We start from the raw sequence: 13,148 nt of genomic DNA, 5'->3' as shown, positions 1-13,148 counted from the left end.
AGCAGGAAGCACCACGGGCCTTTGGGAAGACCTCATCTTCAGAGGGGGAGATTAAAAGTTAAGTTTAGTTTCTTTAAATGTTTGTTCATTTTCTTTCCCATTTTTGAGTAGTTTGGGTTCACCTTTTGTTAGTAGTTTTGTTAAGAATAATTAAGCTAACAGTTAGGTGCTGTTTCTTTGTCTAGTTTGTTAGCATGTTTAATGTGTTACCCCATATGTTTTGTAATTGGTCTGATCAGCCAGTGTTTAAGTTCTCCTTGTTTCTTGTTTGTCAGGTCAGTATGTTTTTTTTTGTGTTATGTCGATCATGTTCCATAATCTGTTAGTTTAGTTATTTTCAGACTTTGATTTAGGTTTTGCTTAGTTGACCTCTTTTAAAGGCCTAATTCATTCATATTGTTTGGTCAAATAAAACCCTTTTCTTTTGAAGCCACTTGTGTTCCTCTTCCTTTGCCAGCTTGGTCCCTCGCAGACAGTAAGACACATGGTGACAGTTTAGGAGATCACGAAACTATTCTCAGAAGAAACAGCTAAATACATTTTGCACCATAAACGTGTTGGTAGTCTCCTGCTTTCCTGTACAAAAGACTATTTTAGATGTCCAGTGCACCCATGTCCTGCAGCTGTCTTCAGTGGAATGAAAGAGGCATATGAACATGGCAACAGCATGTTTTAATCATGGGAATATCAGGCCACATGTCCAGAATCGTGACCCCAGATATGACTGATATAGCAGCATCAGAAATCAACAGGTTTGACTTCAGAATCTGGAAATATTCTGTCCGGACATCTATCAGAATATGGGCCATGGCGAGTGTCTCATATCTACTACAGATTCTATCAGTATCAAAGTGGTCCCATACCAGGAGTTGACATGTGTTGGAAAAATCTTGTAATTATAATTGCTACGTTTACATGGGAGTTTTAATTCCTGTTTAATTCTGACTAAAAGTTAATTCCGCTTTTAACTGATGAAAAACGACCATGTAAACGCTTTCTAATGCAAAAGTCTATTCAGAATTAAACTTAATTCTGATATAAGTGTCTGGTTTATTCACAGTTTAATCCCGAACTATTTAATTCCTCTGTCATGTAAACCTTCATTCCACTCTAAGTTAATTCCGGTCGTTCTGAGCATGCTCGTTACCTTGTCCTGTCCCGATGACGCGCCTTGTTTTGCCTCCCGTGTTCGGTGGTCTATCTTTCTTCTCCTTCTCAGTTGCTGCAGAAAGTGAAGTAGTATGCTCGTGTTGAGCTGCTACTTCACATTTATAATAAAAATAGCGGCGAAACTGGAACTTATTATGTAGTTTTTACAAGTTACGACTAAAGAGACGAGAAGCAGGGAGCCAACTTTGTTTATTTCTGGTATACGTCATGCGTCACGTGCACCCGCTGTCCAATCAGAACCATTCTCAACCCGCCGCTCTAAAGAGGAATTAAGTGAGGACGTGTTTCATGTAAACCTCCATTTGGAATTATTATATCGAGGTAAACTCGTAGGAGAACACGTTAATTCCGAATTTTAAAAAAACATCATGTAACCGTTGCCATTGTGAGCCTCTGTCGAGGTCAGAGGGTCAGAATAATGTTTGTAGAGAAGTTGTTATCTACCACAAAGTGTTTCTGAAATGATGTACACATCTACATGGGACATTAATCCCCTGCTGGAGACTGGCGTCATGAACCTCACTCTGGGGGTCCTACACCAAGATCTGTGATGACGTTCCCAGACAGGGTTGGGGGAAGGAAGAGTATTAAAGGGTGTAATTCTAAGTTGATTGTTGGTTCACCTTGTCAACAGGCTGGGGGTCACATGGTCTGCTGGCTGATGTGACCTCCTTACTGCAGGTACAACTTTCGTACCTTCTGTTGTTAATTGGGAGATTTTTTCTCCAACATGTTCCTGACAGGAGATTATCCAGGACAGATATCCCCATGCAGGAGGCATATCTAAGTGTATCCAGGCAAAGATATCTCTAGATTCTGGAGGTTTTTGTGTGGTGGACACAAATGTTTCAGAACATCAGGCTGTGGTCTTTTCCACCACCGGACACATCGCAGATCTTTTCTTTTGCAAGTCACATGGAAGTTATCTGCACAACACTTCCCGTGTCGTTGGCATTGGTAATACTTCATTCGCTGCTTCGGGCAACACACCTACAAGCTGCGAAAAGGAGTGAAAACATGCACATAAAGAACGCAGAAGACGACAGACAGCAGGCTCTACTTAGCACAGAGGATGCATGTATGATCATTTATTAGACATGGCTGCTGGTTTAGTTTAAAATGAACCATCACAGTCTCATTTCTACAACACAGCTTGGACTTGTGAATTAAAATGAGGTTAAAAAAAAAACTGCAGGTAAAAATGATCTTTGAGGATTTTTCAGACAAGACTTTCAACACAAGATGGACCTGATGGTGTTTGAGAAGAAACCGTTTGCTTGGCACAGCGACTGCATTCCCTGCAGAGAAACGTGCCTTGTCTCCACATGCCTGATGTCTCAGGGAAGCAGTTGGCAGGGTGGTGACACGTACGGCACACAACCATGTGCTGAAGCCGGAGGGATTCGCAACTTCAGCTGTGCAGTGACCTACTTACCTGCATGACCTGCTTTGTTTTACGTAAAAAATGAATGACACAGAAAGGCCAAGAAATCTAAAGAGGAGGAAGGGGGGCTGTGATGGAGGGGAGAAATGCCATTTGCAAACAGACGGACATGGCGCACTGACACCAACAGGATCGATACTTTCTTCAGGAGAAAATTCTTTAGTTTGAGCTTAGCTGAAACATAACACGCCTGACTCTTGTGTTTATATATTAACTTAAAAAGGATGATAATTCCCATAAAGTTGATATTCCTTATAAAACACATTTTAACCTTCATGAAGCAGGAAATAACTCCTCGCTATGTGAAGATGACGTGTGCAGCGACATGTTGATGCACACAACGTCTCTTCCTCTCTGTGCCTCATAAATCTAAGTCCCTGCTCAGTTTAAACACTCTGTTCTGCACGTGCATGCACACGCGCTGTTTCACACCTCTGTGTTTGTAAGAGATGTTTTATCTTTTTCCTCCACTGAATAGAAAACCTGAAGTTAAATAAAAAGTCCCATAAAAAGGCAGGGATATTATCTAAGTCCAAACTGGGAGCTGAGATTTATGAGCTGCTTGAAAGGTTTCACCTTCAGTTATTAGTTTCAGTCAAAGTTCCTGGTTTCACAGTTTCCTAAGACGCCGTTTTACCCCTCCATAACCTGTAAAAGCCACGACTCAGTTAAAGTAACTTATTAAAAACCACCAAGCCATGGACACACTCCTACTTTTTTACCAGTAATTTAGTTATGTATTATAATTTATGGCTCTAGTAACTGATGTTATGTTGGTTCAGAAGCAGAGCGGTGGTATAAATGAATGAAATATACTCTGCAGATCATCCCTAGTTCTACCTGTTAATCCCAACTTTTTACTGTCTTTATGTGTCTATCTAAGTATAGTAATCAGTCCATTAAAACTCATTAAAATTCATTTACTCGAAGTGAGAGTGCTTTTATGCCGACAAATTACAGTGAACCACAGTTAAGGTAGGTTTAATCGTAAATTGCAGTTGCAATGTATTTTTTTTATGTAAGAATTATTTTACAGCAATTCTTTGCAGTATTGATAATTTTATCTTCACATACCAGATGATTTAACCTTTAACGTTGTTGCTATGGCAACAGCCCATACCTAGCAGAGGTTGAGGTGAGTCAGATGTCTCCAAGGCAGGAGTGGGCAACTCTGGTCCTCAAGGGCCGAGGTTTCCCTGCTGCAACACACCTGACACACACACACACACACACACACACACACACACACACACACACACACTTAATTAGCAGACCTGAAAACTCTGCACAAGTCTGATAATCGCCCAGTGATCTGAGTCAGGTGTGTTGTAGCAGGGAAACAGGACTTTGGCCCTCTAAGGCCAGACTTTCCCTGTCTCCAAAACCTCCTCACTTCCTTTAATTCTACGACAGCAGTTGCTTCCAACTCTGTAAACCCTAACAGGTTACATTAATCAGACATTTAACCTCCATATGGCTTTGTCATTTCCACGGCCGACCACCCTCCTCTGCAGCCGGTCTGAAGGCTGAACATGTGCAGCAGGTCCAGTTGAAAGGAGCGGACTTTGCTGCTACCTTGTGGACAATGTTGATAGGCTGCTTTCTTGTTTTCCATGTTTTACATTAGTCATATTCATTTGCTTTAACCCTTTCATGCATAGTAGACCTTTAGTGGACATCTATTGACAAGCTATATCATGCATATTAATGAATGAGGATGGTATTTTTGTAAATAAACTACTTCAGTGGATGTTAGTGAGTCGTCCAATATGTTTCCACTCACTGGAGAATATATATGTATATATGATATAACTGGCCTGCGATGGACTGGCGACCTGTCCAGGGTACCCTTTCTTTCACCCAAAGACTGCTGGGATAGGTTCCAGCTTCCCCGCGACCCTTCATTAGACTAAGCAGTTTGGATAATGAATGAATATAACTGAACATCAAGCATTTATGCAAGTGTGCCTTTTGAAATAAATAAATAAATAAGAAAAATACTGATACAGCTATATTTGATAAAATATTTACATAATTGAATTATAGATTAATTTATTAACATTTTATAGAATACATTAAAAATCATAAATCGTAATAAATTCTAAATATCTATATATCTATATTCTAAATATATAACTAAACAAACAAGTATCATTGCATATGTCTGTAGAAGCAAAATACTGTATTTGAAAAATATGCTGCATTGTTTTTTATTAATTTATGCACAACAAGGGTTAAAAAAAATCTTCTAAGCGTGTTGTACAAAAATACTGATTTATTAATAAAATCTGTTGTCAAAATTTTCTTTTACTGCAAGTGCAATCAGCAAATTATTCCTAAATAATCCGAGCTGTTGCAGCTGCTTTTAGCGGGACATGATGTTGATTGTATAAACGTTTACCTGAACACAGGAAGATTCACATGAGGCCTGGATGGGAAGGGTCAAGAGATAACTAATATTTCTAACAGTTGGATGAATCAGTCTGATGGAATCATGAGATGAGATGAAAAGTCCATTTCACATCATCTTACAGACATAAAACCATGTCAGGAACCAGATTTATGAGACAAAACATGCCGACTCCTCGTGAGTCGGGCCTCCCTGCTCTTCATCCTTCACCTCACCTTAGTGTTTGTGTGTGATGACAACAGGTGGGCAGAAGGCTGTAGAAGTAGCAGACAGAGCTGGAATACAAGCTACTGCAACATGAAGCAATGCATGCAGCATTTCTACAGCAGTCGGCACATTTTCATCCGCATCAGCTCAGGGTTGTTGTTGACAAATAACGGCTGATATTACAGAACTATACTGCTGGTGTTGATATCATATACAGAGTCTCTTTATGGTTTCAAACAGACTTTATTTCTTTCTTTACTCTTAAGCTTAATTTCCTTTGGGGGAAATGAATCTAAAGTGAAATAGGCTTTTAAAACAAAACAAATAAAGACATTTTTATTCACAGCTTATGAAGAGTCAAGTTTAAATGCAACCTTGCAGCCTGATGATTCAGCTATTTGTTCTTCTTCACATCCGTTCAGTTTATGTAGGAAGTTAAGCTCATGCAGGAGGTGCAGAAACACATTAAGCATTTGTTTTCCACATTACTCACATGAACAGTCAGATCAGTCAGCAAACAGAGAACTGCAGCGTCCTCTCCTGGTCCAGGCTGCTGGCATCATGTCTCTGAGTCTGCAGTCATTTCTGTCGCTCCACGCTGATGTTTCTCTGGAGCAAGCAGCAGATCCATCAGTCAGGAACAGAGATTTCTCCTCTTCTTCTTAATCAGAATGATGATTTCTTATTATTATCTCTCTTAGTGTCAAACTTTCACGCAGCCACAGGCTTAAACAACAACCAGTCATGTAAACACACCGAATCCAGACTAAATGCTTATTTAATGTAGAAGAGGGCAACGCTGCATTACTACTGTTTTTACAGTCACTATTTCATCAAATAAAATTCAGCACTTTGGCACATCTGGGGGTTTAAATAGTTTCCTTTACTTTTAACTTTATTTTCATAAAAAAAAAATAAAAATAAAAATAAAAAGGATGAAACACATTATGCGGTTAAAAAAGACAAAGCTTTAAGCAAACTCCTGCCTTAGTCGTCATTATATGGAGCATTTTCCATTCAAACGTGATCGTAGCTTCTCATTTTTACATTATTCACAGCCCTGGCTGGTAAATACTAAACAACCCAGATAAGTAGCCACCATCTAAAACTGATTGCTTGAACAATAAAGTTATTTTCCAAGTGTCGTGGAATTTATACAATGAGAATTAAATCTATAAATCAACTGTTTTCTGTTCAATTTATTGACCATGTACAGATGTTGCGAGCGAGAGGTCTTGAGAGCTCTGCCCCTGCTCAGGGTGTTACAGCGATCTTTAAGCATACACAAACAACCTCTGCCTGGCAGCACCAGTCAAAACAACTTCCAGCTTGAAGATAACAACAGTCGAAGCTGAAACAGGCCTTGAACAGAACACTTAGTTTTATGCATGAACCTACAAGCTTTCTTAACTACTCTAAACTATGCAGAATATATATTTTGTACTACATAAAAGAAGCTTAATAATATATATATATATATATATATATATATATATATATATATATATATATATATATATATATATATATATATATATATATATATATATATATATATACACACGCACCTCTATGCACACACACACACACACACACACACACACACACACACACACATACATACGTACAAACATATACGCACTTGCCAGTATTAACACATATACATACACATACAAGCCAACTTTAGATCATAGTAACTAAACTATGAATCTAAAAAGTTAAATATAAATGAGAAACAAACAGAAATGAGAAAACTAGCTGCTGTTAGTGAATAAAACTGCGTGACGACTCGGTGACTGTGTCACATGCAGAACATGCAGAGTGGAACGTGTTCCGGAAAAGGTGATCATGCCAGTGTGACCCTTCCCACACAAAGGCAAGAGACACGCCAGGAGTACCCCCGAGACCAGGGCCATCGGCAGCCACCCCCAGGCGCAGACCCCAACCGCCCCACCCCGGAGCCAGCCATGCACCGACCCAGGAGGAGGCAGAGGGGGGTCCCAGCCAGAGTCCCCCGCAGTCAGTGGGAACAGGCCCCAGCAGGCCCGGACCAGCGAGGACCGACCCCGCCCTCATTCCACTTTGGGAGTGACGCACAGGTTTTCACCGAGGTCTTGTCTGCAGGTTGGCGTAGACCAGGGGTTCCCGAGTTCAGTCCCAACCTGAATCAAAAAGCTGAATTTCCTCTTCTGCATGTCATTCAGCTCTGCAGAGACCTCATAACAAAACATTTAAATTCAGGTGTGTTGGAGAAAGGTTGCATCTAGAAGTCTCAGTGTGGTAGATTTCTAGCACGGGACTCGGCCACCGCATGGACTGCTCTGGTGTCCACCAGTTTCTGTCCCGTCTGCTGAGGCAGCATGACCAGTGTTACCAGCACGGCTGGCGAGAAGAGAGACAGAATGAAATACAATGTAAGAAAATAAAATGTTTTCACATAAGTTTGGATTGGGTTTGAGCAGAAGCCAGAAAGTTGTCCGCTTAGTTTCCAAATTGCCACAGGAAATAGTTCACTACACAGTCTGCTGTAAAGTATAGCTGTACGTAGTAATTTGGGGTACAAAAGAATATTAAACCTGTAGAAAGTAAATCCTTTTTTGTCTAATTCTCTATGATTAAACCTGCAATTTCTAAATCTGGACAGTTTTGGTCTAGAAGTTAAGTGCTAAATCATTAATGTTACTGTTTTAAGCTAACTGTGTTATTGTGTTTGTGTGTATATATATATATATACATTTATAGATAGATAGATAGATAGATAGATAGATAGATAGATAGATAGACAGATAGATAGATAGATAGATAGATAGATAGATAGATAGATAGACAGATAGATAGATAGATAGATAGATAGACAGATAGATAGATAGATAGATAGACAGATAGATAGATAGACAGATAGATAGATAGATAGACAGATAGATAGATAGATAGATAGACAGATAGATAGATAGATAGACAGATAGATAGATAGATAGATAGATAGATAGATAGATAGATAGATAGACAGATAGATATATAGATAGATAGATAGATAGACAGATAGACAGATAGATAGATAGATAGATAGATAGATAGATAGACAGATAGATAGATAGATAGATAGATAGATAGATAGATAGATAGACAGATAGATAGACAGATAGATATAGACAGATAGATAGATAGACATAGACAGATAGACAGATAGATAGACAGATAGACAGATAGATAGATAGATAGACAGATAGATAGACAGATAGATAGATAGATAGATAGATAGATAGACAGATAGACAGATAGATATAATTTTAATTAGGATTGAATTTTAATGAATAAAAAGTGGTAAAATATGGTTTCTTCATTCTATCCTGTTTTTGCTGTCAATAATAAGCATACATCTGAATTTACTTTTCCCACAACGTGAGAGCAGCTCTGTCCATGTTGGTCAGGCTGGTGTCCAGAGTGGAAATGCCTGTTGGGAGCTGTACTGCCTGGAATATGGGATCCAGTCTGATGGACAGATGCTCACCGATAAGACCATCGGAGGAGGAGATGATTCTTTCATCTTCGGTCAGGATGGAGCTGGAAACTACGCACCCAGAACAGTTTTTGTGGACTTGGAGCCGATCCTTTGCCCAAAGACGTCAATTATGCTATTGCCACCATCCAAACCAAGCACACCATCCAGTATGTTGACTGGTGTCTTACTGGCTTCAAGGGTGGCATCAACTACCAATCCCCACCATGGCTCCTGACGGAGACCTGGCCAAGATCCAGAGGGTGCTGTGCGTGCTGACAACACCATGGCCATTGCAGAGGCCTGGCCTCGGCTGGACCACAAGTTCGATGTCATGTACACCAAGAAGGCCTTTGTTTGCTAATATGTAGGTGAGGGTCTGGAAGATGGAGAGTTCAGAGAGGACATGGCAGCTCTGGAGAAGGATTATGAAGAGGTTGGAGCTGACTCCATTGAAGATAAGGGAGAGGAGGACACAGAAGAATATCAAAGGAACATGAAGGAATTAAACAGGAAGTGTTTCTCCATCATTTAAGTATCAGCTTGTTTGTTCACATCAAACTCCTGAAAATGTCAAGTTTGGCTTCATTCTGAATAAAATATCTGTGATGTGACATTATTTGTCTTTTTATTCATTACAAATATTCCTACTCCGGTAAAGGATGTCAAAGGGTTGGTATTATCACTAGAGAAGGCGATGAAGAGGAAGATGAAGAGTGGTACTGCAAGACATGGAGTATTTTTTAATCATGATTAACATAGAAGTTGAGAGTGACAGGGTTCGCCCTGAACAGGTCGCCTGTCCACATAAAAGTTTGTTCTGGATAGCAGGTAAATCATTCAGGCCCAAAAGCTTCTGAATGTTTAAAAAGTCCTCAATTTTTCCACAAACCAGAAAAAATTAAGGTTTATTTCATGTCATGTTGTGCTTAGTCAGATTTCTTACATCAACACAGTAAGGCCAAGTTAAACCAGCAGCAAGCAATGATGTCATGGCATCATCTTGGCCATTATAAAAGTAATAAATAATGTCGCCTGCATTGTCCAAAAATAATGTTTTGCTCATAGACTGTATATAAAAAGATGGGCGGAGCCTCCGTGACGTCACCCGTAGGTTTCTGAAGAGCTGAATCTAAGGTCGGTGGGCGGTTCCTACCATCACCATCTTGGCAGGTGCATGCGTGTCTTCTCACCTGGAAAATACAAATATGGGCAAAGAGGTGGAGCTGAGAGGGGGGCTGTGAGTGTCATGGTGGATGATTGACATCTAGCAAACTCCGAGCTTTCTGTAGCTAAGAACTAACCGAGCTAACCCGGAGCTAACTGGAGCTAACAGGAGCTAACCAGGTAACGGAAATAAACGGGCTAAAGCTAAGTCACGTTGTTAACCGGCTAAAAACCGCGGTTGTTCTGCGTTTTTCTGACTTGAAGCGGGAGATCGGGTACCTGTCAATCAAAAGAACACGCCCCTAAATATATACCAAACTTCGAGATTAAATTACATTTAAACATGCAAGTTAGAAAAAAATCACTTCCCCCACAGTTGTCATGAAGGTAAACCATTAAACCAATAATGGATTTCTGAACCAGGCTGTAAACATGTTTATTTCTGCTGTGAAGTTGGTCTTTTTAACATGAGGATTTGCTCTGTTTTGCAGCCCCTAGTGGATGAAGGGGGAACTGCAGTTTTATGCACATAGGCTTCACTTTTAACCGCCAGAGGCTCCGTCCATCTTTCATACACGGTCTATGGTTTCTCTACACTGTAGACAAGTCCCTGTTTACTGTAGAGTCTACAGTGAACAGGGACTTGTCAGGCACTAGGACCAAGCAGAAAACGACCACTCAAGCTGAAGTCAGTTTCCCTTCGTTTAGCCCCGCCCACAAGCTCCTCCATTGGCTCTACTGGTTCTTGTGTGATTGGCTATCCCTCCTGTCACTCCACTTTGCTTCCACGTTTTTTTTTTTTCCTCCTCCAACTTTAATTAATTGTATTGACAGATCGCAGAGAATAACATAAATAAAAACACAACGAACCAGTGAACCAGCCAGAGGGTAGATGCATTTCAGTCTATTTATTCATTTCCAACAGTCAGTGTTTTTGTGAGAGTTAAAATATGTGCAGTTCATTCAGAACTTGAAGGGTCCTTGTTGCTTTTTGGTTTTTCACATTTTAAATGGAATTGATATCTAATTTCAATTCTGCAAGAAAGATATTAAAGTAAGGTTTGGAGCCGTTCCATTTGCATCAGTGAATGTGGAATTTTCCAATTATTATCAGCAGTTGAACAATGTAAAGCATATTGTTTGATAACTCCTTCAATGTTACATAAAATACAACATCAAAAACATTTAACTGAATATTAATACCCATCCTAAAACATAGATATAGTTCCATCTCTATCCAGAATCTCTTGGTATGAAATCAGTGAACACAAAGATGAATAATGGTTTATTTGTCAGATTGGCAGAAAACACAGATCTCATCAATATCTGTTTTTAATCGGTTTTTTTTGTTGTTGTTTTTTGTTTTTTTTTTTAGTATTTCTTTTACAGGATAAATTTGAAGCTAAATCTTATAAGATACCTCTTTCATTTTGTTATTAATACAGTAATTATTAATTATTTTGTTGGCTTTTCTCCTATTAAGATCACAGTTGAGTACCAGGAAAATTTGCAGGTGGAAATGAAGAGGTCATTTCTTGTCTGATCCGTTTGTTATGACACTGTTTGCTTGTAATGTCATAACCCTTGATAAATATCTTTTTCATATTGGTATTTCTTAAAATGTAAGTATTTTTCAAAACCTGAAGAGAAACTGTAGGGATGGCATCGAAACTACTGCATATCCTTTAGGGGTAATTGTAAAATTGTATTATTTTTGGAATTTGGAATAAGTAAGGAGAACACCACTTTTATTCACTATAAGACAAACTACTATGAACGACAGGCTTATTTGTTTCTGTGGAAAATGTCTTTATTATTCCAAATATAACAGCTGTGTGGAGTAAAGTTATGATTGTAAATAAGTAGGATAACAGGGCCTGTTTGTGAAAATCAGCTCATTTTATCGGTATTTTTTCCACAGAGAAATTACATTTTAAAAGAAAATTTATGAAGATTTTTTAATAGAAATGTTGGAAAAGCGTCCCAGATGCTGTTTGTGTTCTTTAAAAATTCTATTATCCATTTGACATTAAATTATTTATTAAGTGTGTCAAAGTCTAAGACCTGTAGACCCCCTTGATCTCTGCAACCTTTGATTAATTCTTTCCTTAAACGTGTGCACGTGTGCTGTAGTAGCTACAGACTGCGATGTGCGCAACTCTGCAAAGCCGTGACGCTTTTCCAAAGCTGGTCTATGAACAGGAGGAACACTCCAACCTATCTTTGTCACTCCGTTCACAGTTTCCTCATTCAAAGAAAAATAAACATGTGCTTGTATGCATGTTTTCAGCTCATTCTCATCACTTAGTGAGCTCACAATAATCTTTTAAAGTGTATTCTTTTATTGGAAGTGCTGATTAATAAAATGTATTATTATTATTTTTTATTATTATTATTATTTTTTTTTTTTTTTTTTTTTTTTTTTAGTATTAGTATTAATTATTATCAGCATTATTTTAAAAAGAAAAAATACAACATATAAAATGTGATTTTTATCATGATAATTGTGAAACAAAGTTTTTCCTCGATAACCACATCATGAAAAACAATGACTGTTGCACCCCAAAAAGTCCTCCTGTTCATGTCATGCACCGATATATTTTTGTCAGGTGACCGAGCAGAAATGCAGAATACACAGGCAGAAACACAGTAGGAGGCAGAGTAAGAGAGGTAGAGGAGGGAGAGTAGGAAGAGCTGGAGAAGGGGGAGTAAGAGAAGCTGAAGGAGAAGACTTTGTGACAAAAGCTATGAGTCATGATAATCTTTCAAAATTCAAACACGATGCATCTACATATTTTGTCAAATGAAACAAGCTATGTATCTTGTACAGTTTTATATTGAGGCTGGTGCACTAAAAAAAAAAAAAAAATCTGTGGACATGTATTATTATATATTGGTAAAATATTACTTTAAGCAGTATCATTAAATAGCAGCTGTCCATCCTTATAATAAACAGACTAACTGTTGCATAAATAACACTTTGCAAAAGAAAATTATTGTGTCATATTAAACTTTTACATTTTTGACATTAGGTCATGCGTGCTTTTCATTGCATAGTAAAAGGGAATATTTTAATCGTTATGTTGTACAGATAATGGTACGGTAAAGTCATGCAGAGCCGTTTTTTCCAACAGGGAACTATAGGCAAAAGCCTAGGGTCCCCATAACAACATCTCTGCCCTTTGTAACAAACCAAACAGAAAAATCTGGTAAAAATATGTGAATTTATTGTTTTGGGCCTACACCTTGCA

Source organism: Telmatherina bonti (genome assembly GCF_933228915.1).
Source record: "Telmatherina bonti genome assembly, chromosome: 13".
Lineage (NCBI taxonomy): Eukaryota > Metazoa > Chordata > Actinopteri > Atheriniformes > Telmatherinidae > Telmatherina > Telmatherina bonti.
The sequence above is the reverse complement of the archived record's forward strand: the minus strand, read 5'-3'. Positions refer to the sequence as shown.